Source organism: Oncorhynchus keta, chromosome 23 (assembly GCF_023373465.1).
Source record: "Oncorhynchus keta strain PuntledgeMale-10-30-2019 chromosome 23, Oket_V2, whole genome shotgun sequence".
Lineage (NCBI taxonomy): Eukaryota > Metazoa > Chordata > Actinopteri > Salmoniformes > Salmonidae > Oncorhynchus > Oncorhynchus keta.
The window spans coordinates 19,274,354-19,300,272 of NC_068443.1; the positions used below are offsets into that span (position 1 = coordinate 19,274,354).

At 43.3% G+C, this 25,919-nt stretch overlaps 1 long non-coding RNA gene across 1 annotated transcript; it reads left to right on the forward strand.

Moving 5' to 3' along the window:
- The first annotated feature begins 20,881 nt into the window (after positions 1 to 20,881).
- Positions 20,882 to 23,638, forward strand: LOC127911115 (uncharacterized). The gene is made up of 2 exons (XR_008077622.1): positions 20,882 to 22,374; positions 22,475 to 23,638. It is a non-coding gene; the product is annotated as an uncharacterized LOC127911115 (long non-coding RNA).
- Positions 23,639 to 25,919: the final 2,281 nt, after the last annotated feature.

Consider the following 25,919-nt stretch of genomic DNA (forward strand, 5'->3'; position numbering starts at 1 on the left):
TTATAACACTGCTCTGTCTGGGGGACGGGAGGTAGGTAGGTTATAATACTGCTCTATCTGGGGGACGGGAGGTAGGTAGGTTATAATACTGCTCTATCTGGGGGACGGGAGGTAGGTAGGTTATAATACTGCTCTATCTGGGGGACGGGAGGTAGGTAGGTTATAATACTGCTCTATCTGGGGGACGGAAGTTAGGTAGGTTATAATACTGCTCTATCTGGGGGACGGGAGGTAGGTAGGTTATAATACTGCTCTATCTGGGGGACGGAAGTTAGGGAGGTTATAATACTGCTCTATCTGGGTGACGGGAGGTAGGGAGGTTATAACACTGCTGCCTGCTTGTGTTGAACAATCAGGGGAATATAGAGAGGTGAATGACATCATCTTTCAGTTCTACTGTCCCTGTCCTCTGTGTGGCAGGATATAATATAAAGCATAGGTCGTAGGTGTCTGGCTTCAGATCACAGTGTTTGACTGACACTGTGTTGTTGCCAGTGGACTGTTGACAGGTATTTTGCTCCTGAAATTACAGATGGATAAATATAATCAATCACTTGGGTAATTTACTGACCTCAGAGATGCAAGTATGCTATAACATAGTTCATGTTTTTGTCCAGTTTTTTTGGTCTACAATGACCAGATATTCACACAAATCTGACTGGTCCATTTCACAGGATTGGTTGCTGCATTTATTGGTAAAATCGATGTGGAAATCAGTTGACTCTATACTCTGCTTTGACCATATGTAACACCCCCACCTCCACAGCAAGCAGGCAGAGGCAGAGGTGGTTAGCTAGTGGTCATGGAACACACAGATGATGGCTCAGTTACACAACAAGAGAGCTGAGGCATAGTGACTGTCACTGTAGCAGCAGCATGGAGGAGGATCCATTTCCCTTTAATCCGAGGCTCACATCCACATCACAGGAAGAGATCTACTGGTTGATTTAGTTTAGTTGAGTTTTTATAGATATCCATTAGTCCATCATGGATAATACTTCCAGAGTCTTTGTCTGGCTAAGCCACCTTTTCTCGACTGGCTAAGGAGTCACTTAGGCTACTTAGGCTCCATTCACACTTTTTTCTACTAATTGGTCCTTGACCAATCACATCAGGATATTTTCACATCAGATATTTTTCAGAACTGATTGTTCAAAAGACCAATTAGTGGAAGAAAAAAAACCATCAGAATCGGGCTGCCTGTCTAAACGCAGCCAATGCCCTAGATCTGTGCTCTTGAATATTAAGCTGTCTTGCTCTCTATGATTAACCCTTACAGGATGTGAGAGGCCTACAGTACTCAATATGATACATTATTGTGCTGCTCTTAGTTTGAATTAGGTTGCATCTTGTTATGTAAAACAAGACACAATTAAGGATTTCATAAAGGGGGCCAACAGCCTAGGTGTTTTTCTTAGTCTTTTTAATGATCAAATACCTCACTTTGACATGTAAGTGCCCTTACAATGTGGAAAGAACGGCATTAAATTGCTCATCATTCCCTTTTGACTGTTTTGTGTACTACCAACTACCAATGCGCTTCTGTTAATGGTATTCGGGAATGTCAAATGGTGGAAAATGTACAGGTTATTTTGGATCTGGGTTGCGCCGGCAGCGTGAGGTAGCTAACTGGGTGACAACATCACTTCCTGTGGGCAGCCATCTGGAACACAAGAATAAAGGGGTTTAAATACATATCACTTAGGTAAATTTTCCAATGGAAACACCTGCTGATTTCACAGGTGCAATTAGTCACACCTGTGACAGAACAAGTGACACAATCTGGCCTGATTCCTCTGATGGTTATATAGCCTGATGGTTAGATGGCCTGATTCTTCTGATGGTTAGATGGCCTGATGGTTAGATGGCCTGATTCTTCTAATGGTTAGATGGGAGGATAAGGGGGTTAACATGACCTAGTGTAAGTGACACAAGCAAATTGGTTGGAAAACAAAATATGATTGAAAAGTGATTACTGGTTATTTTCTTCCAAAATAGGTCATTTTTTTGTTTAGTCTAAATGTATTTGAAATAGATGAATGTGGTGATTAGGCAATAATTATTTCAAGGCATCATACAAACATTTGATCAACTAGTTTTATAATCCCCTCAGCGCTAAAATGATATGAGAGTCAATAACCACAGCGTGAATGGCATTGGTGGAAGCTTTTGGACATTTGCATGGTTACCAGAAGCCATAGCAGCGCAACAACTAAATGGATGTCAATGGTACCTTTTATTCAGCATTGCCCTTGGTGCTACAGATTTTGTCACACAATTGCACATTTTTGTATTGCTTTTCTCAATACAAATTGCTGGCATGATCAGTTATCCACTCCAATCCTTTGCTGTACTCCGTGTAGACACTAGACAGTGGGCAGTTAACTAGACGATATACAGCTACGAATATCATGTACTTTTTTGTAGCAGGTTAGGAGAACTTATGCAGCAGGTTAGGATAATTAACATAGTAGCTTAGTATAAATAGGTTAATGTTAGGAAAGGGGTTTGGGTTAGGGTTAGTTAAAATGATAAAATTCTCCCCGACCACTAGACCTACAGGCAACATGGGAATTAATAATTGGCCAATTAGGTTTTATTTTCTATAGTCACAAGATGCGAGGGGGCAGCTGTCATCTTCACAGCTCACAACAGGAAATAGGCAGCAGTCACGCTCAAAGACGTGCTGACATTCTGTTCTCTAACAGCGAGGTCTGGAACAACATGTTCGTGGAGGAGGATTTCCCTCGTGCTCTTTTCTTCTTCATGAGAGTTCCCACTATGGTCTTTTTCTATATATATATAACCATTACTTACTGATTTGTCACAATGTCAGTCTTACATCATGTAGCTATATACTGTATCTTTGTTTGATTTTTAACATATCCTTATTAGATTTCTTGTACATTGGGAAATAGGGTTCTTCACTGTTTGACCCAGTGTACTTTGCACCCTGACTTCTCCTTCGACCTACTCTTCCTCAGATCAAGTGGATTACATCGTGTGCTAGAAACACACTCACACACACACACACACACACACACACACACACACACACACACACACACACACACACACACACACACACACACACACACACACACACACACACACACACACACACACACACACACACACACACACACACACACACACACACACACAGGGAGCAACCTTTACCTTAAGGCCATTGAAGCTTGGGACCAGGAAGTAGAGGACAGAGCAAGGTGAGAAACAGGAAGTGCCCTCTGGTAGCACTTGAATGAATGTAGTCTGACAATAATGTATTACTCTATATGACCTTCAGTGATTGGATCCATCTAACATGAATACTTTGAGATGCTGTGCGTGAGCAAACGTTGTCCTTTTGACAGCTGCTTTTGACAGTATCATTAGCCTATGAATTATTATTCATCCTACAATTTTCAGGGGATCTGACATTTCCTGGTCTGATCTATTTCTCCTTCGGACTAAGATCAGCATTCTTATCTGAGCAGGGACCGGAAAGACAAACTGATTTCTACAACCACTGAGAGAGCTTGACAAGCCAAGATAACCAAAGAAAATACCAAGAGAAACATGCAAAAACTAGCCTGCATTCTTAAAATACAAATGAAATAACTTTGAGGAAAGAGAATATACCCTTGATCAATGGTACTCTTCCTGCCATTTGCTATAAACAAGGCAATTCCCCTGTATCTGTTTTGCTACGGCACTGTGATATAACACAACACCAGTCATATCCACCAACCATCTGTCGGTGGGACGTCATGGACAGCAGTGTGTGAATGTGAAGAGGAGTTGAGCTAAAACGGTCGCCAGGCCTTATCCCCATTTATGCAGTCTTGCTTGTTTAACATATGACTCATGGCTGTACTTACATGTCAACTGGGGTACAAAGGGTATCTGCGTCAGTGGCTATGGCAATCGCTGTGGCAGACACATAACACAGTCAGTCATTCAGACTTCCAGGCAGCTTGAGTTGGGCCTATTCATCCTTACTACCTCAGCCATAAAAGTATATGCCCCTTTGCCATGAGGGATGATTGGTAATAATGTGTGTGGTGTCTTCTCAGTGAAAGGTGAAATACACTACCGTTCAAACGTTTGGGGTCACTTAGAAATGTCCTTGTTTTAGAAGGAAAAGCACATTTTTTGGCCATTAAAATAACATCAAATTGATCAGAAATATAGTGTAGACATTGTTAATGTTGTACATGACTATTGTAGCTGTAAATGGCAGATTGTTTTAATGGAATATCTATGTAGGTGTACAGAGGCCCATTATCAGCAACCATCACTCCTGTGTTCCAATGGCACATTGTGTTAATTGTGCTATTCCAAGTTTATAATTTTAAAAGGCTAGTTGATCATTAGAAAACCCTTTTGCAATTATGTTAGCACAACTGAAAACTGTTGTTCTGATTAAAGAAGCAATAAAACTGGCCTTCTTTAGACTAGTTTAGTATCTGGAGCATCCGCATTTGTGGGTTCGATTACAGGCTCAAAATGTCCAGAAACAAAGACCTTTCTTCTGAAACTCACTATTCTTGCTCTGAGAAATGAAGGCTATTCTATGCGAGAAATTGCCAAGAAACTGAAGATCTCGTACGACACTGTGTACTACTCCCTTCACAGAACAGCGCAAACTGGCTCTAACCAGAAGAGAAAGAGGAGTGGGACGCCTCGGTGCATAACTGAGCAAGAGGACAAGTACATTAGAGTGTCTAGGTTGAGAAACAGACACCTCACAAGTCCTCAACTGGAAGCTTAATTAAATAGTACCCGCAAAACACAAGTCTCAACGTCAACAGGGAAGAGGCGACTCCGGGATGCTGGCCTTCTAGTCAAAGTTGCAAAGAAAAAGCCATACTGTATCTCAGACTGGCCACTAAAAATAAAAGATTAAGTTGGGCAAAATAATACAGATACTGGACAGAGGAAGATTGGAAAAAAGTGTTATGGAGAGACTAATCTAAGTTTGAGGTGTTCGGATCACAAAGAAGAACATCCGTGAGACGCAGAAAAAAATCTAAAGATACTTGTATAGTTTGGAGTGCTTGACGCCATCTGTCAAGCATGGTGGCGTTAATGTGATGGTCTGGCAGTGCTTTGGTGGTGGTAAAGTGGGAGATGTGTACAAGGTAAAAGGGATCTTTAAGAAAGAAGGCTATCACTACATGTTGCAACGCCATGCCATACCCTTAATTGGAGCCAATTTCCTCCTGCAACAGGACAATGACCCAAAGCACAGGACCAAACTATGCAAGAACTATTTAGGGAAGAAGCAGTCAGCTCGTATTCGGTCTATAATGGAGTGGCAAGCACAGTCACCAGCTCTCAACAATATTGAGCTGTTGTGGGAGCAGCTTGGCCGTATGGTACGTAAGAAGTGCCCATCAAGCCAATCCAACTTGTGGGAGGTGCTTCAGGAAGCATGCGGTGAAATCTCTTCAGATTACCTGAACAAATTGACAACTAGAATGCCAAAGGTCTGCAAGGCTGTAATTGTTGCAAATGGAGGATCCTTATGTCAATCAATTACAACCTTGTCAACGTCTTGACTATATTTCCTATTCATTTTCAACTCATTTCATGTATGTTTTCATGTGACCCAAAACTTTTGAATGGTAGGTATAGGTGACATGGGCAGGGGCGGCATCTTGCCGGGGGCGGCACAGGGAGCCGGCACAAAACAAATCGTAATGGTGACATTTGTGCGATCAGTTTTCTGTTGCTCATTTGCATGTCACGTCAATGATATCATGTCACCGTGTGGGACTGTAGGTCAATTAACCTTGTCGGAGAAGGCGCCCTGATTCTAGTTTGTGTGCTAGGCAGGCTACTGCCTGGGAAGGTCTCCACTCAGAAGTACGAGATGGGGATGGGGCGTGGTAGATTGACCTCAGGTCTCCGTACTGGAAGCCCGAGGTAGGGGGAGCGGGGGATCTATGAAATAGCGCACCTCTAACTTTGTACAGTACTAATGCAATTAGTAAAATCAGTCACACTACGAAATGCTACCAAATAAATCACAATTCATTCATAATACTATAAATATATAGTTTCAAAGACATATTGTTGCATTTTTTTCTGGTTTGTGCGAAATCGTTAAGAATAATATAAAACCAGTCTGCACACAACCAATGTGAATTGGTTTAGTCTTGACACTTGGTTGACAGTGTTGGGGTCATGGGTAATGTATTGATGCTCGAGCGCCAAATCAGTACATTTGTGTTTTTATTTGTCTTTGTTACTAATTTTTGATATTTATGAGTCTTATTTTTGTGTATATTTTTTGATTTATATAGTTTTAAATGTTATGATTATTTATTTGTGTTGTTCCAAATGTCTGAATAAAAATGACTGTTAGTGCAGAATGGTGCTTTTTTGTGTTGGGTGGGGTGGGGGGTTCGCCCAGGGAGCCATACAAGCTAGAACCGAGAAGTCATTTTCCAAAAGGATTGCTTTGATGGGAGCCTCTGTCACAGGCTACTATAATAGAGTTGGGGTCAGCTGCCAAGGTGTGCATCCATTAACATCTGATAAAAGATTGTATAAAAACAGGTATAGGTACAGGTATAGGTTCCCGGGACCACCCATACGTAGAATGTATGCACACATGACTGTAAGTCGCTTTGGATAAAAGCGTCAGCTAAATGGCATATATTATTATTATTATTATATTAGGTATAACTAGAGGACAGAGATATGAAGACAAAACAGAGGAATTGTCCAAGATAACATGCTGGTGTATTGCAGCCTAGGGTTTAGCAATTTGACCAAATACGTGACCTACACAAAATGGGGTGCTCCCATTCATTTTCAGAATAAAAGTGTTTATTTGAAGACTCGGAACATTGCTATTCATTGAGGCCTCAGGCAACATCTTATCTTTGATTATTTCCCAGAAATGTTTTCTTCTTGGAAATAAAAGCAGTGCTTGCTGTACCTGTTGAAAATACAAGATAAGTCTGGAACACATAGGCTATGAATTCAAATTGGTAATTGAAGGGATAATCTAATTTATTAGAATAGAAAGCTGCACAAATTAATGTATTTTGTCCATTGTGAAATCAGATGAGATGTTCATCACATGAAATTAAATGATAATTCATTGTCAAAATCGAAAGTTGAAATACAGAATTGACCATACTGCCATCTAGTGATATGCACTGAATGTAAATGTTGACCCTGTCCCGTCTGTTTGTGCTTAAGCCAAGTCTCTGTGTATAATATGTTTGTTATCATTCCAAAGATGAGTTGGTTACAGCACAATATGGTTAGTACTGTTTGGGTGCAGAGCTGGTTTGTGTGCGCAGTTTAAAACCCTGAGAACTTCCCTTTTAAAACCAATGACAGGGAGTGACTGACTGTGATATCAACATCTATCTATATTGTACATCATGATATATTGAATATCAATAGCAATGTCAAGATCAGTTTCAATTACCTTTTCCAAGTCACGTAGGGCAAAATGCCAATGAAGGTTATTCCATAAAAAAATATATTTTCATTGTTGTAACCTTGATTTATTTTTATCTAGCCTAAATACCTTTGTTGTAAAACCACAGTCTTGGCTTCCTTTCCTTCTTACTTACTGTAAATGACCAGATTAGGACTCATCTGGGGCAGCATATTTATTTGCTTTCCATTGCATGTAAATGAGAAAGTTGTTACAGTGGGAATGAATAGACTCATAGAGGGGCACACATACCGTCAATTCATTTTCAGGGCCCAGAGAAATGTTCACACACACACACACAGTATCCCTCAAATACTGATGGCTAACTTAAACGTCTGCGTTCACAGCTTCGGTGGTTGACTTTAGTTTCTGGATGCAGTGAATGGTCTGGAGGAAGCACTGATCCAGAATGAGGGGGAACACCTCTGAGGAGAAGGATGGAGAAAGGAGTCATTGAAACCTGGAATGACAAATAGGTCAGCATGTTTACGTACTGCTGTGTTTACACAAGCTTATGTTTGGCTTGGTGGGTTATTGGGCATTTTGGAATAAATCTACACCTTTCTGCCTAATCCAACTTTTATACAACAACATTAAAATCGTTTGGTTGAAATGTAATTTATTTGAAAGTGATGACAGTGACATCCCTGTAATTACTGAAGTCATCAGGAATAGACATATTAATGTTAATGCTGCATTTGTAAAAAAGAGGTGGGAATTTACCTGCTGTGAAGTTGTAAATACCAGTTGGATGCATTCACGTGCCTTGAACTCATTCAAAGCATTCACGTGCTAATGACCAACAAGCTGCATAAACCATAAACTAAAAGTACAGCTATCACGCTTGGAAACAAATGACAGTGTTCCAAAACCATATTAGTTTTATAAATAATGTTTTGTTGCCTCATTTAACTGCCGAAAATGCTGTTATTGAGGTCATTTCCTTAGTAGGTGATGTCAGAGGTCAAAATGTGGGAGACGTGGGTGAAGTTGGTCTGGATGATAGAGGAGTTTCCCATTAGTAATTTACCAGTGGAAGGGCCGTTGAAGATGTTTTCCCAGTCATATGTGGTAAATTCTCACTTCCCACTTGGTTACAAATGCAGCATTAGACAACATGGAGGTTTACTACTTGGCGACATACAGGAGTGACTGACAGCTCATTTAAGTTGCAAATGAATGCAATATAATGGTATAATTGTATTCATAACTGACTTACACAGAATGTAAAAAACATTAGTCCCGTGTGGCTCAGTTGGTAAGAGCATGGCGCTTGCAATTGTAACGTCAGGAGAGTGATGGGTGTGGAGTCAGGCGCGGAGAGCAGAAGTTTCACGGGGAAAAAACGCTTTAATGTCCACAGTAAACAGGAACAGGTTCAAAAATGGGTGAAGCCAAAACACAGGCGCAACACAACCCAAAGACCACTGTTACATAAACCGGACAGCGAAAACCCAAAATGAACAATACACCTCCAACGTACAATGACAACAAGCCCGCACAAACACAAGCGGGCTAAACAAACTTAAATAACACCCAAAACCCCAACAAGGAACAGGTGAAAACAATTAGACCAAAACAAACTAAAAGGAAAAAAAGATAGGTGGCAGCTAGTAGACTGGCGACGACCGCCGAGTGCCACCCGAACAGGAAGGGGAGCCACCTTCGGTGATATTCGTGAAAGCAATGCCAGGGTTGTGGGTTGATTCCCATGGAGAACAAGTATGATAAATCTATCCACTCAATACTGCAAGTTGCTCTTGATAAGAGTGTCTGCTAAATTATTCAAATGTACAAATGAATTAGGAAGACATGCTCTTTCCATGACAGACTTGTCACGCCCTGACCAGAGAGCCTTTTTAGGTCGGGGTTAGGTCGGGGTGTGACTAGGGTGTGTAATCTAGGTTGTTTTATTTCTATGTTGGCCTGGTATGGTTCCCAATCAGAGGCAGCTCTTTAGCGTTATCTCTGATTGGGGATCATACTGTATTTAGGCAGCCATTTCTCCACTGTTTTTTTGTGGGATATTGTTTACATGTAGCTGCCTGTGAGCACTCCATAGCTTCACGTTTTGTTTGCTTCTTTTTATTGTTTTGGTCGTTTCACGAAATAAAAGATGTGGAACTCAAAGCTACGATTTGGTCAGAATGTTATTTCGACGATCGTGACAGAAGATCCCACAACACCAGGACCAAGCAGCGTGCCGAGGAGGAGAAGGTATCCTGGACTTATATAATAATTAAATAATGGGAGGACACTAAAGTCTTCCTTGGAAGCAGACGCAAAGAGAGAAGGCAAGACAGCGACGACGCCGGGGTTCGCGGCCACAACAAACGCCCAAAGAACAGCCCCAATTTTAAAAAATGGGGGGGGCACACGGGGTGGTCGGCGGAGATTGAACGGAGAGAGTCAGAGACTGTCAGTGAGCTGATGTAAAAATTGGAGGAGAGAGAAATGAGAGAGTCGTTGTGTTGGCAGCACGACATTCTCCCTAAGGAGTGTGTCATCAGTTTGATGCCACCTGAGTCAGCTCTCCGTACTCGTGTGTCATCTGTCGTCTCCACGCACTAGGCCTCCAGTGCGCCTCCCCAGTCCGGTGCGTCCTGTGCCTACTCCTCGCGCTCGCCCTGAGGTGCGTGTTACCTGTGCCGGCTCCACGCACTAGGCTTCCGGCAACGGTCCCCGGTTCAGAGCTTCCGACGACGATCCCCAGTCCAGAGCTTCCGGCGACGGTCCCCAGTCCAGAGCTTCCTGCGACGGTCCACAGTCCGGAACCTCCTGCGACGGTCCACAGTCCGGAACCTCCTGCGACGGTCCACAGTCCGGCACCTCCTGCGACGGTCCACGGGCCAGAACCTCCTGCGACGGTCAACATTCCGGAACCTCCAGCGAGGGTCAACGGTCCGGAGCTTCCAGGCAAGGTGTCCAGTCCAGCTCCAGGGCAGGAACCCTCCTCTGCGCTGGTGTCCAGTCCAGGCACGGTGTCCAGTCCCACTCCAGGGTTGGAGCCTCCCTCTGCGCCGGTGCCCAGTCCAGGCACGGCGTCCAGTCCTGCTCCATGGCAGGAGCCTCCCACTGCGCTGATACCCAGTTCAGGTACGGTGTCCAGTCCAGCTCCATGGCCGGAGTCTTCCTCTGTTTCGGGGCCCAGTCCGGGCATGGCGTCCAGTCCAGCTTCAAGGCCGGAGCCTTCCTTTGCACCGAAGTCCAGCTCAGGTCCAGTGTCCAGTCCTGCTTTACGGCAGGAGCCTCCCTCTGCGCCGGTGCCCGGTCCAGGCACGGCGTCCAGTCCCACTCCATGGCAAGAGCCTTCCTCTGCTCCGATGTCCAGTCCAGGAACGGTGTCCAATCCCGCTCCAAGGCCAGAGCCTTCCTCTGCGCCGGTGTCCAGTCCAGGCATGGCGGCCTACTCAGCTCCATGGCAGAAGCCTTCCTCAGACCACGGGTCCGGCCATGGAGCCTGGGTAGAACGCCGCACCCGTGGTCTGGGCGGGGGCAAAGTCCCGCACCAGAGCCGCCACCGATGCTGGTGGATCCGCGAGCGTAGTGGATACTTCGCCCCACACCGGAGCCGCCACCGATGCTGGATGCCCACGCGGATCCTCCCCTATAGAATCAGGTTTTAGGCAGCCATTTCCCCACAGTTTTTTTCGTGGGATCTTGTTTATGTGTAGTTGCCTGTGAGCACAACCCATACCATGCGGCGCCTTGGTCCGAATGTTATTTTGACGATCGTAACAAGACTGAACAGGTGAAATCTGTGATCCCTTATTGATGTCACCTAATAAATCCACTTTAATCAGTGCAAATTAAGGGTAGGTGACAGGTTCAAAGGAAGGATAATTGAGACGTGAATTGTGTATGTGTGCCATTCAGAGAGTAAATGAACAAGACAATAGATGTAAGTGCCTTTGAATGAGGTATGGTAGTAGGTGCCTGGCACACTGGTTTGAGTGTGTCAAGCCCTGCAACACTGCTGGGTTTTTCACACTCAACAGTTCCAGTGTGTCTCAAGAATGGTCCACCACCCAAAGGAAACCCAGCCAACTTTACAAAACTGTGGGAAGCATGGAGTCAACACGGGCCAGCATCCCTGTGCAACGCTTCAACACCTTGTAGTCTATGCTCAAAGACATTGAGGCTGTTCTGAGTGCAAAACGGGGTGCAACTCAATATTAGGAGAGTGTTCCCAATGTTTTGTAGCCTCAGTGTATACTGTGTCTTCGGAAAGAATTCAGACACCTTGACTCTTTCCAAATGTTGATACTTTACAGCCTTATTCTAAAATGGATTAAATAAATAAAAATCCTCAGCAATGTACACACAATACCCCATAATGACAAAGCGAAAACAGGTTTTTAGAAGTTCTGCCAAATTGATTAAAAATAGAGAACAGAAATACCTTATTTACATAAGTATTCATACCCTTTGCAATGACATTCAAAATTGAGCTCAGGTGTATCCTGTTTCCATTGATCATCCTTGAAATGTTTCTACAAATTGATTGGAGTTCCCCTGTGGTAAAGTCAATTGATTGGACATGATTTGGAAAGGCACACAACTGTCTATAAAAGGTCCCACAGTTGACAGTGCATGTCACACAAAAAAAACAAGCCATGAGGTCGAAAGGAATTGTCCGCAGAGCTCCGAGACAGGATTGGTTGGAGGCACAGATCTGGGGAAGGGTACCAAAAAATGTCTGCAGCATTGAAGGTCCCCAAGAACACAGTGCCCTCCATCATTCTTAAATGAAAGAAGTTTGGAACCACCAAGACTCTTCCTAGACCTGGCCGCCCGGCCAAACTGAACAATCGAGGGAGAAGGACATTGGTCAGGTAGGTGACCAAGAACCCGATGGTCACTCTGACAGAGCTCTAGAGTTCCTCTATGGAGAATGGAGAACTTTCCAGAAGGACAACCATCTCTGCAGCACGCCACCAATCAGGCCTTTATGGTAGAGTGGCCAGGCGGAAGCCACACCTCAGTAAAAGGCACATGACAGCACACTTGGAGTGTGCAAAAAGGCACCTAAAGACTCAAGATTCACTGGTCTGATGAAACCAAAATGTAACTCTTTGCCCTGCATGCCAAGAGGTCTGGAGGAAACCTGGCCACAACTCTATGGTGACAAATGGTGGTGGCTGTATCATGATTTGCAGATATTTTTCAGCGGCAGGGACTTGGAGACTAGTTAGGATCGAGGCAAAGATGAACGGAGCAAAGTACAGAGAGATCCTTGATGAAAACCTGATCCAGAGCTCTCAGGACCTCAGATTGGGGTGAAGGTTCACCTTCCAACAGCACAAGGACCATAAGCACACAGCCAAGACAATGCAGTAGTGGCTTCGGGACAAGTCTCTGAATGTCCTTGAGTGGCCCAGCCTGAGCCTGGACTTGAACCCAATCGAACATCTCTGGAGAGACCTGAAAATAACTGTGCAGCAACGCTCTCCATCCAACCTGACCTAGCTTGAGAGGATCTGCAGAGAAGAATGGGAGAAACTCCCCAAATACAGGTGTGCAAGCTTGCAGCTTCATACCCAAAACGACTTGGGTATGGCGCCGAAAGGAGATGGCTGCCGTTTTACGATCCTGCAACCAATTGTGCTTTTGTGTATGTTTTTTCGCGTTATTTGTAACTTATTTTGTACATAATGTTTCTGCCACCGTTTCTTATGGCCGAAAAGAGCTTCTAGATATCAGGACAGTGATTACTTACCCTGTACTGGAGGAATACTTTTTCTTCAATGAGTCGGAAGGGAAGTATTTACTTCAGAGACGGAGGTATGGGAGATGAAGGTCTGGGTGACTTTTAAGGATCTGTCGCCGAGAGGGTAGTCTACCTTTACCATCAGTCCTATCAGCCAACATACAATCAATCAATAATAAAATAGACAAAGTACGATCACGTGTATCCTACCAACGGGCCATTATTAAAAACTGTACAATTTTATGTTTCACACAATCTTGGCTGAACAACGACATGAATAAGATACAGCTGGCGTGTTGTAAGCTTTTTCAGAAGGATAAAACAGTGGCCTCTGGTAAAGACAAGGGATGGCAGTCTATGTATATTTGTAAACAACAGCTGGTGCATGAAATCTAAGGAAGTCTCAAGGTTTTGCTCACCTAAGGTAGAGTATCTCATCATAAGCTGTAGACCACACTATTTACCAAGAGAGTTTTCATCTGTATTTTTCATAGCTGTCTATATACCACCACAAACCGATGCTGGCACTAAGATTGCACTCAATGAGCTGTATACGGTGTTACAATCTGGCACAAGAATGTAACAAACAATGGGAAACCACACACTGAGTAAAGGAATAACAAAATGAATTTATTCCATAATCAGATGGGACATGAAGGTCAGTAAATTAGGTGTCAACTTCCAAAGTCACAGCGAAACAACCAAAGGTATGCATGGAGAGAGGTATCTCTTGCTGAATTGGGAAACAGTGGCTTTATGCCACATCTGAGCTTTCACAGGTGTGCCTCATCAGCATTGAAGACCCTCCCAGCTCCGCCCACCTCTCCTAATCCGCCCAGCAATCTCCTGCTGGAAGTAAGCACAGCAAAACCCAGTAGACAGAGCAGGGAGGGGCCGTCACAACGGCCATAAGCAAACAGGAAAACACTCATCCAGAGGTGGCGCTCCTCGTAGCCGGGGATGTTAATGCAGGGAAACTCAAATCCGTTTTACCTCATTTCTACCAGCATGTTAAATGTGCAACCAGAGGGAAAAAAACTCGAGATCACCTTCACTCCTCACACAGGGACGTGAACAAAGCTCTCCCTCGCCATCTATTTGGCAAATCTGACCATAATTATTTCTTCCTGATTCCTGCTCATAAGCAAAAAGTAAAGCAGAAAGCACTAGTGACTCGGTCAATAAGAAAGTGGTCAGATGAAGCAGATGCTAAGCTACAGGACTGCTTTGCTAGCACAGACTGGAATATGTTCCAGGATTCTTTCAGTGGCATTGAGGAGTACACCATATCAGTCACTGGCTTCATCAATAAGTTAATCGATGACATCGTCCCTACAGTGAAATCCTGCTATGCCCTCCGACGAAAGCATCAAAGCATCAATACAGGACTAAGATTGAGTCGTACTACTACACTGGCTCTGACGCTCGTCGGATGTGGCAGGGCTTGCAAACTATTACAGACTACAAAGCACAGCCGCAAGCTGCCCAGTGACACGAGCCTACCACATGAGCTAAATTCTTCTATGCTCGATTCGAGGCAAGGAACACTGAAGCATGCGTTAGAGCAACCGGTTTTTCCAGGAAAACTGTGTGATCACACTCTCCATTGCCAATGTGAATAAAACCTTTACACAGGTCAAAATTTACAAGACAGCAGGGCCAGATGGATTACCATGACGTGTACTCCGAGCATGCGTTCACCAACTGGCAAGAGTCTTCACTGACATTTTCAACCTGTCCTGAGTCTGTAAAACTAACATGTTTCAAGCAGACCAACATAGTCCCTGTGCCCAAGAACACTAAGGTAACCTGCCTAAATGACTACCAACCCGTAGCACTCACGTCTGTAGCCATGAAGTGCTTTGAAAGGCTGGTCATGGCTCACATCAACACCATTATCCCAGAAACTCTAGACCCACTCCAATTTGCATACTGCCCCAACAGATCCACAGATAAAACAATCTCTATTGCACTCAACACTGCCCTTTCCCACCTCGACAAAAATAACACCTATGTGAGAATGCTATTCATTGACTACAGCTCAATATTCAACACCATAATGCCCTCAAAGCTCATCACTGAGCTAAGGACCCTGGGACTAAACACTTCCCTCTGCAACTGGATCCTGGACTTCCTGATGGACCACCCCCAGGTGGTAAGGGTAGGTAACAACACATCCGCCACACTGATTCTCAACACGGGGGCCCCTCAGGGGTGCATGCTCAGCCCCCTCCTATAATCCCTGTTCACTCATAACTGCATGGCCAGGCACGACTCCAACACCATCATCAAGTCCGTGTGGTGCCAGGACAACAACCTCTCCTTCAATGTGATCAAGATAAAGGAGATGATTGTGGACTACAGGAAAAGGAGGACTGAGCACGCCCCAATTCTCATCGATGGGGCTGCAGTGGAGCAGGTTGAGAGCTTCAAGGTCCTTGGTGTCCACATCACCAACAAACTAACATGGTCCAAACACGCTAAGACAGTCGTGAAGAGAGCACGAGAAAACCTATTCCCCCTCAGGAGATCTTTTCCCCTGAAAAGATTTGGCATGGGTCCTCAGATCCTCAAAAGGTTCATATAGCTGCATCATTGAGAGCATCTTGACTGGTTGCATCCCTGCCTGGTATGGCAACTGCTCTGCCTCCGACCTGCAAGACACTACAGAGGGTAGTGTGTACGGCCCAGTACATCACTGGGGCCAAGCTTCCCGCCATCCAAGACCTCTACACCAGGCGGTGTCAAAGACTCCAGCCACCCTAGTCATGGACTGTTCTCTCTGCTACCGCATGGCAAGCGGTACCAGAGCGTCAAGTCTAGGTCCAAGAAGCTCCTAAAGAGGCTCCTTCTACTCCCAAGCCATAAGACTCCTGAACAGCTAATCAAATGGCTACATTGACCCCTTTTACGCTGCTACTACTCTCTGTTTATTGTCTATGCAAAGTCACTTTAACTCTACCTACATGTACATATTACGTTAATTACCTCGACTAACCGGTTTCCCCACACATTGACTCTGTACCGATACCACCTGAATATAGCCTCACTATTGTTATTTTACTGCTGCTGTTAAATTATTTGTCACTTTTATTTTCTATTTTTTACTTAACACTTTTTAAAATTAAAACTTCTTAAAGTATTGTTGGTTAAGGGCTGTTGTATACAGCGCATTTGACAAATACATTTGGATTTTATTTGACTGAAGGCTGTAGTCGCTACCATGGGTCCTTCAACAAAGTACTGAGTAAAGGCTCTGAAAACATATGTAAATGTTATATTTCAGGGTTTTTTGAATTATACATTAACACAAATGTATAAAAACCTGTTTTTGCTTCGTCATTATGGGTATTGTGTGTAGAATGATTTACTGTTATTTTATTTCTTTACTTACCTATTGGTCACCAAATACCTTTTTTGCACTATTGGTTAGAGCCTGTAAGTAAGCATTGCACTGTAAGGCCTACACCAGTTTATTCGGCGCTCATGACAAATAAACTTTGATTTGATTTGATGAGAACATTTCTTATTCAATTATTTTAGAAGAAGGCTGTAATGCAAAAACAAATGGAAAAAGTCAAGGGGTCTGAATACTTTCCAAAGGCACTGTATGAGCTGTCAGTCACTAAGTGTAGTGAGTAATTAGTTTAGAGAAAATCCTGGTTTCATTTGTGCAGATTGATGTTGTGAAGGGATCCCAATCATAATCATGAATATTTGGTATAGCCTAACAGTGTCAAATTGGTTATTGAGGAATATTCAGAATGCACACATCATCCATTGAGTAGCCTACACTTAACATATCAGACTTTGTCATATGATCATTTGAGGATGTTTCTATATCGTGATAATGTAGTTATTGCATATGATAACAATTTGCTCCATCAACAAAAGCTGTGAAGTTACTTTGATACAAAACCTGGCACCGTTGTGGTGAGAGCCTAAAGTAGCAAGTCCTTTGCTTTCTTCTCTGTCTTACCAAGTCAAAGTCACAGCTACAGTAAGTAAAACGCTGCTAATAGTTCACTACCTAGAGTGCCTCACCTTCGATCCTCGGAGGTGTGCATTGCAACACAAGCAGTTTTTTGTTTTGTTTCTTGCAGTATAAAGCATTTCTTCATCACCTCCTGAAGTCTGATATTTTTGTCTTGTGGCACTTTTTCTCTCTTTTGCTCGGTCCAGCCGGGACCCGCTAATCTCCCACGGGGTTCTGGGAGAAATAGTGCAGTATTTCAAGCAGCACACTAACTCAGCCATGGGTTTAAATTAAGCGTGATGTGGAGGGACGGGGAGGGAGAGCAGGGGGTTCTGCTGAAATCCTTTTGGCTAACTCCCACAAGGGTACACAGTCCAGTGGACAGATCTTTGGAATCGACTAGTGGAATGAGATGCACAGGTCATATACTGTAGATACAGTATGCATTGAGAACATGCTCTAGGGAACCTAGTTTGTGTAGCTTTAAGTCTGCATTCGTTTTCAACCACTATTCCCCCACATCTGGTTTTAAGTCAGAAGTGATTATCCGCGATAACTCTGAATAAATTGAGAACTATGGAATGACTTTACTTTATTTACTATTTGGTTTGGGGTTCTCAAATATTTATGTGTGATACTGTAGCCAAGTCTAACTAAACATTACCAAATGTCCTTTCATTGATCAAATTAAAAGAATATTTCTGTTGCTTTGTTGCTATAACATGTTGAAGACTCCATTGGTGGAATACAAACACACTGTGTCTCTCTATAATATATCTTACAAACACACTTAGACTCTATAATATATATTAGAAACACACCGAGAGAGTGCTAGAGGTGCTAAAAGGAGGATACACTATATTAATACGATATGAAAGTGACATTTAGAAAAGAAAAGCACCTATGGACAAGTCTATCCACTACATGGGTGCCATCATGTGGTGAACAGGGTTAGCAGGGAGCAGTCGGGAGACCAGAAACCAGTAATGACAATGTATTGCTGAAACAGACAGGCCTGTTCCATTACTGTTCTTCCTCAGAGCTGATATGACTGGACAAGAGGAACTAAAGGTCTTGTGGGACGTTGTTGAAGTCCAGCAGCCAGCCAGGGCCTATTATAACATAGCTAACTAACTCCCCTGGTTTGTGTCCCTGTCCTGCTTGTGTTGTCGCAGCGCCTGCAGGAAGATGTGCTTGACTTGGTTCATCATGTCACTGCAGAGCTGCATGTTCTCTACCTTGGCCTGGAGAGTGCTCCTCAGCTCAGCCCCTCAGAGTTTCATTCTCCCCCTGCAACACTGCCAGCCTGGGGGACAGAGGGAGGGAAACACACAACAACATGGTGGTGTGCTCCACTCATTTAGGAGTTTGTAATGTATGAATATCCTCTGCATTTTGCCAGCTGTTCTTAGTCTTCATAGAAAGTGAAACTCCAATGTGTACACATGTGATGCATCTGTCTTTGTTTCCCTAATTGTGATTATACAGTACATTTACATTTGAGTCATTAGCAGACACTCTTATCCAGAGACACTTACAGTAATGAGTGCATACATTTTTATACATTTTTCATACCCATGTGCCATGCTATACCAACTGAGCTACACAGGAACACAGTACTGTATGTAGTATTTCTAGTATGTTAGTTATATTCTGTAGTCTTGTGTGTGATCTCACTGAAAACTTTCAGTCTTATCAGAATTTAACAGAGGTTGACAGTTTGTTTCTCCAGGCTGTGAGACCGACAGGGTAACCACCCACAACTTCAAGGAGAGATAGAAGACAAAATAACACTAAGTCAGATTCACTAGGTAGTTAGTTCATTGACTTGGGCCTCCCTGGAGAGGTCAGGAGGGCTTTGAGAGGATGATTCCCCCTGTCTCCCGCTGGATGAAGCTCCTGGGATGTGGAAGAAAAACAACAAATAAGAGAAATAGCAGGAATGGATCAATATATCCCATTTTCAGTCTTCTCGCTGTGTTACCGTGTTATAGATCAGTGTGCCTAATCCGAGACTTATCTCCAGTGCCCTTGTTGCTAGTTTTCCTGGGAGTCAATCCTTTGCCCAGATCCAGCTTTGCCTTCTCTAGCTGCTGCTCTAGGGCTACGGCCCTTCTGCGTTCTCCCTGGAATGTTTGCTCTGCCCCTAGGCACCCCTGCTTCACTTCCTCCTCCCTGTCACATCAATCACACCAGCCCAGTCTCTCACTACCACTGTGTGGTCATCATGAAAATCCCCATCAAGTACTGTAAATGTAGTAATTACAAAGTAAGGAGGGTTACATTTCCATAGCGGAGAGAGATGTAAAAAAGCAGTGATAAAACAAGAAAGGGAAAACAAAAAGGCCCACATAAAATATTTGCATTCTAAACACCCACCGGGGAAACGAAACAAACATACTTTACACAATACACCCCAAAAATAAAATGCACTGGGTTGCTGTATGTAATACCCGGGTTGCTGAAGCTTGACTAGCCCTAGGAGCCTATCTCTCTCCACACAGGCAGCCTCACAGAGGGTCTGGGACTCTGTACACTGGGGATTCAGGGACCTCACCTCCTCTGAACAGTGTTGACAACCCAAAGGAGCTCCTGCATCTCTGAGATAGTAGTGGTAAGCTGTATCAGTCCACCATAAACAGCTTTTATTGTAGTACTAACTTGTACCACACGCTGCTGAGGCTAAGACTTGCCTGACCTCGAAACTGATCCCAGCTGCTGACAACACTAGTTCATGTCCAAGTTTACATACTGAACTATATGATGAAAAAAAACTAAATTGAGAAAATGTATAATGCATCAATATAGTCATTATACAGTCAATGACACTATCAACAGATAATTCAATAATTTGTAGGCAAGTTAGAGGAGTCATATGTACAGGAAATCTACATGGTCATGGATGTACTATAATATTGAGCTTATAACCTCTTACTGTTGTCTCCCCCTGCTGTCGAAGGCCTGGAACTGTCAGTAGTAGTCTTGAGCCTGATTGACCGTCATCCTCTCTCAGCAACACATTTACAAAGTCCATTGTGTTTCAATTACAGCCCTGAATTCCACAGGGAAATTTAATTTGAATAAATGCTCTTCACCATATAGCATCCTTGTTACATTTTTCTATACAGGAAACGACAGGAACAAAATTGAACTGGAACAAAATGCTGGTGCCAAAACTCAGAAATAACTTGAATTGCTGCATCTCGTTGTGTTGTTGTCCTCCGGTGGCTAGCTACCTAGAAGAAAATGTCCCTTTCCTAAATTATCCATTGATGGAGATAGGGATTTGACTTCTTCATTCTCCGTACTGGCCAGTGATTATAACAGCGATTCTGATCCAACCATTAATTCATACATTGTTGTGCCCCTGGCCTGAGAGGATGGAAGTCCGATATGTACAGTAGCTAGATGTAGAAGGCTAATGTTATCTAGATAATTTTGCCCATGAATGGAAGTTAGCCTAGGACAACAAAAAATAATAGCAGGTACTGTATGACAGAGTGATAGACCGTTTCGTCAACATGAAAAAGAGGAGGATGGCATTGGCATTTCTCCACAAGTAGGATGAGTCAACATGTTTTTCTACTTGCACGAACAAACGAACGATGCACGCACGCACGCACGCACGCACGCACGCACACACACACACACACACACACACACACACACACACACACACACACACACACACACACACACACACACACACACACACACACACACACACACATGCGTCCGCAAACAAAAATCAGATCCATGGACAGCCACATTATATTTAGCTTATGTTGATTGGACTCAATTGTTAATTTGCTTAACCATGCTGTAGGTTATGTAACTGTCTGTTACATGTGATATGCATCATGGACTTCACCAGATAGAGGTTTCTGTAAGGATCTCTGAGTGAACATTTAATAACGATGGACAGGAACAGAATACGGACAGCGTCTGGACAGGGGAAACCCAAAAGACAATAATGCTGACACGGGGATGAAACAGAGGAAACACACAGATATAGGAAAGGCAATCAAAACGTGAAGTAGTCCAGGTGAGTCCAATGAGCGCTGATGCACATAATAATGGTGACAGGTGTGCTTAATGAAAGGCAGCCTGGTGTCCTCGGGTGCCAGAGATGGAGAGCGGGAGCAGGCAAGACAGGTTTCTATCCGGTTTTGTGATTACAGTTTTTTTTCGATTGCTAAACGACAGTGGACACAACTGGAGTCACATGTGCAAAACTCTAACTACAGTCTGCACAGCAGCAGTTCATGTGGACCAAACTCTAGTTCGTTTTTCATTGCTTGAACACAGTTTTCAAAACTCTACACACTTATCCCATGACTTTAACCACAACCTGCACAACACTGTGGATTTACAGCACTTTCTTCAAATGCTAACACACTGCTATCAAAACTGTGAACCACACATTCAAAGCGGAATAGATTTCAGCCTTGTGCCTTTCAAACACTGCTGATTGCAATTTCAGATGAAAGGCTAAGCAGGTGTCTTGTTTTAGACTTGTTAGTGAACACACACACATATTACAGTATATATATAGGTAGAGCTCAGAAAGACTCATTTTGGAAATGGAACAAGGAAGATGGGTTCGTGGAGGGAGAAGGGTGGCAGGGAGAGGGCGGATGCGTGGAGGAAGACAAAGAAGACAAAGAGCTGTTATTTCAAATGAAATAAGGGCTACACTTATAGACCATGTCGTGAACCATGGTCTCTCATTGAGAGAGGCAGGGTTGAGGGTGCAACCCAATCTGCAAAGATCCACAGTGGCATCTGTAATGTGAATTTTCCATCATGCAAACAGGTGAGAGTTACATCCTTACAGTAAATGAAAACATTACAGGAATCTATTTTGTATTGCAATTATAGAATATTTACACAGATACATATTACAGTAAGTTTGACTGTAAAATATATTTTTACAACAGGACCCAAAGGCTGCCCCCAACAGGGGGAAGAGGAAAAATATTTTCAGATGCGCAGGAAAATGCTATTGTTGACATGGTTGTTGTCAACAATGCAATAAAACTGCGGGAGATTCAAGATAGAGTGCTGGCTGATAATGATATATTTGAAAATGTTAATTCTGTCAGCACAACAACTATTGCTCAAGTCCTAAAGAAACACCAAGTTACAATGAAACAGTTATACACTGTACCGTTCGAGAGAAACAGTGAACGGGTAAAAGAGCAAAGATACCAATATGTCCCGGTAAGACGTCTGAGGTTACGTACACAGCTATACAAAATATTTAGGGTAAAAAAAAACACTAGCATTTCTACAGTAAAACTGTGCACTTACTGTTTTTCAGAGAGTAATGGAGGTGGAAGCACTGGAAAGACCACATTCATTTGTATTTATCGATGAAGCTGGATTTAACCTTGCCAAAACACGGCGCAGAGGAAGGAATGTTATAGGTCAAAGGGCCACTGTGGAGGTTCCAGGCCAAAGGGGGGGAAATATCACCATGTGTGCTGCAATGGCCAATGATGGTTTGCTTCTCAACACACCGCTCATTGGCCCATACAACACAAAAAGGCTTATAGCTTTCCTAGAACAGCTCTATGCTCAGCTAGTGCCAGCAGAACAGGGGGAGCCAGTAAGAAACCCCCAAGTTTTTGTCATAGTTTGCGATAACGTTGCTTTTCACCACTCTGCAGCTGTCACAGACTGGTTTGCAGCACATCACAGATTTATGGTTTTGTACCTGCCTGCATATTCACCCTTCCTCAACCCGATAGAGGAGTTTTTCTCTGCCTGGAGGTGGAAAGTGTTTGGTCACCACCCACATGACCAAATGTCTCTTTTGGAAGCCATGCGTGCCGGATGTGAGGACACGAGTCCAGAGGACTGCCAGGGATGGATAAGGCACTCCAGAAGGTTCTTCCCCAGGTGCATGGCAAGAGAAAACATTAGATGTGATGTTGAAGAAAACCTGTGGCCTGATGCTAGAGAGAGCCCGGATTAGCCCCTCAATTATCTGTTCGAATTACAGTATGTACTTTTAGTTTCTACCTTTTTTTTCTCATTACTGTAATTCCGTAAATTACTACAGGCTATTGAAGCAAACTGCTAATTTTCATTTACCTTAAAGAATTGTTATGTTCTAAAAAAAAATGTAAATCGTGTGAAAGAATGTCACTCTTTTCTTTGAAGAAAATATTACTTTGTATGAAGTCACTGAAATTGTTCAAATTGTAAAGATGAAAAGTCCTTTGTGGGCAAATGTTGTAATCAAAGTCTGGCATTCTCTGGATTTATGGTGCTTTCAAAACAACAGGGAAAAACAAGGTTGAATCATGATGACGTCATTGATGTTCAGGTTGTAGCTCTAGAAAGAGGCCGGATTTACAATTCCGAGTTGGACGACCGTTCTAAATGTATTTTCCCAGTTTTCGCAGTTCAGAGTTAACAGTTGATTCTTCAGTTCATTATTTCTCTTCATATGACAAGGATTAAAAATAATTTGCCAGTAGATTGTCGACTTGATTCATGATGATGACTGCGAGCTAAGATTTTGAAAGTATGATGTTGACATGATCAGTCCATTCACAGCTACAGTAGATATAACGTGATTTGAAGTAATTTTATCTGTGTTCAATGACCATGAGCGTTCTTGGATGGGCACTTCTAATGTAACTATATGGCAGCACCCAAGAGGCTAGATTTTTTTAGCTCTACCCTTAGACTTGGCGGTGACGAAGTGTCCTCATGAGTGACAAAACACTTAGGCAATCACAGCGCAATGCACCGTCTTTTCTCAGGGCTTGCCCCACCATCACAGAAAGCACTGAGTTAGGCTGAAACACCTCCATTTTAGAGCTGCCTTACTCAAGAAAACAAAAAACAGACCACGTTTGTATGCGGCTTTATTAACTCAAAGATATGTATTTTTTTTACATTGTTTGCAAACTGATATGTGACATGTATTAATGCCAAAATAACATGCAAAACAGGCAAGCCCCAAAAACAGGTGGCGTTCAGCCCCACATGCCCTGAATGACGGGTTACCACTGCTCAGTTGACATGCCGGTAAGCGAAAATGAAAAGCTGATCGAGTTGTCATGTGACCGAATGCATTCACGGGTGACTACGGATAAGCGTTGGTTCCTGACTCAAAAGGAATTAGATTACCCTGCTGTTTCCCTCTGACCATTAACTCCGCTTTCAAAACTCAGAAATCTCAAACTTCCGACTTCAGGACGTTCAAGACAACTGGGAATTTGGAAAAAACAGAGCTCTGTCTCGGAAAAATAGTTTTTAACGTTCATCCAACTCGGAATTCCAACTCGGGAACTCTGCCTCTTTCTAGCACTCCAACATTCCGACCTGAAAATCACTGACATAATGATTTGACCTTGTATTTTTCCAACTACCTAGTGTTCTTGAAAGAACCATAAAACTAATTTTACCCTTCGCCAGTTCATATATATGTGAAGCTGGATTCAGTGTTTTCGTCTGCATTAAAAACAAATATCGATCCAGGCTTAATTTGACAGCAAAGAAGAGGTGCGCACTGTAGACCACGCCCCCTGACTTTTAAAATCTCCAATGCGACATGCATCAAGCACACCCATCTCATTAGTGTGGAGAGAACATACATTGTGTCAGACTAATTTGCAATTGACTGTCATAGCCCCACATTAAAGGTATGTGATGGTGAGCTGAGAAGACAATGGCTGCTAATTGCATCATTTTTTTTTCAGATGGTTGGGGTCATGAGCATTTACACATTTCAAAATGGGGTGGTGGCCCTAAAAAGTTTGGGAACCCCAGGCTTATGGTATGCATAATGTTAGGCTGCATTGGGGGATAAATTGTTGTCCAACTTTAATAATATTGACCTAACTTTATAAAAATGCACACTTTTTACTAAGATCATCTGTGTGATCAGTGTCTAGCTGGGAGAGGTTCAAGTCATCCTGGGTCTCAGTGGCCTTCTGCTCCCCTTCTGTTTGTCTAGTCTTCCCTGGTGATGTTTCTCCTGCTGCTCCCGTGGAGCCTGGAACTGTAGTCGTAGGCTATTGGGGGTCATTGGCGGAGATCTGTATAACTGGATCATGGACTCATATGGGTGAGGGTGGGATCAGATTTGTCAATGGGGTTGAAGTGAAGGATAGTACTCCTCGGGGAACTGTGGTCAGTCCGGTGTTGTTCGCCCTGATGACAGATTACATATTTAAGTAGGTGGGACAGGTCATGCGCGTGGCCTTGTATGCTAATGATGGGGCTGTATGGAAGACTGGTGGGAATGTGAAATATGTGATGAGGAAGATGCAAGAAGTTGTGGAAGATCGGTCTCTAATCATGGGGTTTTAGGATGTCTGTGGTGTATTTTAGGGCGGAGGTTAAAGATGTTACGTTGCAAATATACGGTCAGGATATACAGTTGTGGCCAAAGGTTTTGAGAATGATACACAAATATACATTTTCACAGTCTGCTGCCTCAGTTTGTATGATGGCAATTTGCATATACTCCAGAATGTTATGAAGAGTGATCAGATGAATTGCAATGAATTGCAAAGTCCCTCTTTGCCATGCAAATGAACTGAATCCCCCAAAAACATTTCCACTGCATTTCAGCCTTGCCACAAAAGGACCAGCTGACATCATGTCAGTGATTCTCTCATGCATTGACGAGGACAAGGCTGGAGATCACTCTGTCATGCTGATTGAGTTTGAATAACAGACTGGAAGCCTCAAAAGGAGGGTGGTGCTTGGAATCATTGTTCTTCCGCTGTAAACCATGGTTACCT